General features: G+C 40.2%; 1 pseudogene; it reads right to left on the reverse strand.

The window, feature by feature from the left end:
• Positions 1–2,777: 2,777 nt before the first annotated feature.
• On the reverse strand, positions 2,778–3,358 carry LOC100408244 (small ribosomal subunit protein eS7 pseudogene; annotated as a pseudogene).
• Between the last annotated feature and the right edge of the window lie 274 nt (positions 3,359–3,632).

The following is a 3,632-nucleotide window of genomic DNA, read 5'->3' on the forward strand; positions in this document are numbered from 1 at the left end:
GATGGTCTCCATCTCCTGATCCGCTCGCCACCTCAGCTGCCCAAAATGCTGGGATTACAGGCGTGAGCCACCGTGCCTGTTCTATTCTGATTTTTTAAAAAATGTCTATTTTGGAGATAACATTTAGTTATTAAGTGATGAAATTATACACCTAGAAGTACTGGGACTGCTTTTGCTTTAGTAGCAAAAAATAGTTTGCGTTAAGCCTCCAAATGTTTTTCTTCATCTTTTATTAGAATAAAGAAGTTACGAATCTACCTTCTGTAAAATTAAATCCATTAAATTGCTTCAGGAGTCAGAGTTATTAATTAATTAATTAATTTATTTATTTATTTGAGATGGAGTTTCGCTCTTGTTACCCAGGCTAGAGTGCAATGGCGCGATCTCGGCTCACCGCAACCTCCGCCTCCTGGGTTCAGGCAATTCTCCTGCCTCAGCCTCCTGAGTAGGTGGGATTACAGGACGCGCCACCATGCCCAGCTAATTTTTTGTATTTTTAGTAGAGACGGGGTTTCACCATGTTGACCAGGATGATCTCGATCTCTTGACCTCGTGATCCACCCGCGTCGGCCTCCCAAAGTGCTGAGTCAGAGTTATTTTAAAAAATATTTTTATGTTTCTAATATAATAAGAGAAGGGGGTATCGCTATGTTGCCCAGGCTGATGTTGAAGTCCGAGTTCAAGCACTCGGCCTCCCAAAGTGCTGGGATTTCAGGCATGAGCCATTATACCTGGCCTGATGCTTACATTTTTGATTGAGGAATAAATAGAAACTTAGTGTTAGATGAATGAGTGACTGCAAGGCTTGAGAAGACATGAAGGCAACCTGAAGTCAGCATGAGCTGCCCACCACAAGCTCTTGTGTATCATGTGCCCCTTAGGGAAAAATCCTAAAATTGCTACCAAGAAAACTTAGAGACATACCCTTCACCCGTGAAATATAATCATAAAAGTTTTATTGTCAATTGCAAGCCAATTTTATTCCTAACTTTATGAGACAAAAGAAAACAAAAAACAAAAAACTTCTATCAGCCCGACCTGGGGCTCCAGGATAGAATTAAGCCCTACTGGCTGAAGGCATCCATGGTCTCGAATGGTTCTAGTTTTCTACCATTTTACGGAGAGCAAATACTCGAATTATTTTCTGTATTTGGTGATGCAGATAACTTTGGTTAAGAAAGATACTCACTTGTCTTTTGAGATATAATTCTAATTTTCTGAATACAACTGTGTTTTCTTATGTCATGTAATAAACAATACTTTCACAAGGCACACAGCTAGGAAAGATCTTCTAGAAGATCATATCTTTAGAGCATCATCAGAGAAAAAGCAAAATTCATCAGCATGCTAATTTCTCAGAAAAACATACTTGTTTTAGACCATCTTACTTTAAAATTAAGTGTTTAACAAAAACAGCACCATTAAGTTACAACCATATCAGTGGGTTTTTTTGTCCATATAATTATTGTTTTGTAAATGGAGTCCTGTCACTAAGCTTTAGTTCCATAGAAACTAATATTCTGGAAGACATACCTTTTAACAGCACTGTGAAGCTCTTCGACATTCATAAACCTCATACTTGGAGCTGATGGAGGGGAAGGAGAGCCTTAGAGAGCATCTGGGTTCAGACATTCTGGCGTTGGATGAAGGTCTTCTGAAGTCTCTGCTGGTGTGTTTGCTGGGCAGGAGAGCTGGCTTCCTGCCTCCAATTAACTGGTAAATAATATTACAGTCTGAGCTGTTCTGAGCCCAGCTAAGATGGTTTTAGAGTGCTGTTTCTCAGAGAGGATAGAGAAAGCTAATCAGAATTGTCAGCATAATTCCTCTCTGCTTAGTGTCAGGAAAGGAGCCTTGTTTATTTCAAATGATTATGCTCAAGAACTGCATTTTGCCATGGTTCACCAGAAACAAAGGAGAACCCACAACTAGTAGTAAGAAAATCTCAAATCATTGTTTAAAGTGTTAAATAAAGTCCAGTTCTTCTAAATTAGATTGAGTGCCTACAACTGTATATAAAAAGCACCAGCTTGGAAGCTGAAATAGCAAGAGGAATAAGATAGTGTCCATTTTTGCAAGGTAGGTGAAGGGATTGGTGATGTTAAGCAAGACACACCCCTTCTTTGTACCTTAGCTGCCTCACCTGAGAAAGGGAAAAGCAACGGGATTTGACCACTTGCTTTTGAAGGTTCCTTTCAGGTTAAAAAAACATTTTAAAAAGCAAACAAGCTTGGCCTGGTGGCTCACATTTGTAATCCCAGCACTTTGGGAGGTTGAGGCAGGCAGATCACCTGAGGTCAGGAATTTGAGACCAGCCTGGCCAACATGGTGAAATCCTGTCTTTCCTAAAAATACAAAAATTACCTGGGCATGGTGGCTCACGCCTGTAATCCCAGCTACTCCAGAGGCTAAGACAGGAGAATCATTTGAACCAAGGAGGCAGAGGGTACAGTGAGCTGAGATTGCGCCACTGCACCTCAGCCTTGGTGACAAGAGTGAGAATCCATCTCAAAAAAAAAAAAAAAAAAAGCAAACAAATAACAGAATGTCCTTATTCCAGCCATCCTTAAAAAGCAGAGTTAGCTTTACCTTAAATTCCATATTTTAAATGATAATCATACACATAAAAGAGAAGCATCTGTCTGGTCATATTGTTGAAATGATTCTTTGTCATTTGTATCAGAATTTTGCAGATTATGTTTTTTGCCATTAACTTTTCTTATTCCACCAAGCAGGATAAGCCATATATTTTTTTTTTACTGTGAATATACTTTATTTAGTCATTTTTGTTTATGCTTGAATTCAAAATTTATATCCTTGCCTGTGAGCTTCTTAGACACCAGAAAAATTTCAACGTTGCATTCTACATGGTTGTGCTCTGCTTTGTCCAAATGAGCTTTTATGAGACGGTTGCTATTCAGTTTCACGTGGATTCCCTTGTCCACAATTTCATTTGGGAAGAACAAGTCTTTGGCAACTGAGTCATGCATGGCTTTCAGAGTATGGCTCCTGGGATGCTTTTGCTTATTTTTTGTACAGCTTTTTCGAGTTTGCTAGGCAGAATTCTCCTCTGAGCAATAAAGACAGCATGCTTCCTCTTGAACTTTTTCTCCAATTCACATACTAGCCAGACTTGGATTTTCTGGAAAAATTTCAGTTGAGGAATGGGAGCAAAGATTATGATAGCTTGCTCATTATCACCAATTTCAATTTCCTTGGCTGCCGTAAAACTCAGCTCCCTAAGTGGAGTCTTGAGGTCTGAGTTAATCTCCAGCTCTGGAAAAGCCTGGGAGATGCCGGACTTGAAACTGTCTGGATTCTCGCTATTGGGCTTCATGATCTTGGGACTCGAACTGAACATGGCCTTCTCCTTGCTGAGCACCAACTTAGGAAGAGCAAAACCACATTTTAAAACCAGTTTGTCAGGAATTTGCAATCATTTTCTAGCTAAGATGGAATGAGACCCCATTTCTTCTGTACACATTTGCAGGCATCCCAAACCCTATCCCATGTGGGGATGATAGGGTGTACAGGGGCTACCTTGGTTAGTGTGGGTCCCCCAGAGTTACCATGCTGGGAAGGTTTCTTACCTGGAGTTGCAGGTGACAATGCAATTAAGGCTGTGCACAGAACCA

The sequence above is a fragment of the Callithrix jacchus genome, chromosome 19, assembly GCF_049354715.1.
Source record: "Callithrix jacchus isolate 240 chromosome 19, calJac240_pri, whole genome shotgun sequence".
NCBI lineage: Eukaryota > Metazoa > Chordata > Mammalia > Primates > Cebidae > Callithrix > Callithrix jacchus.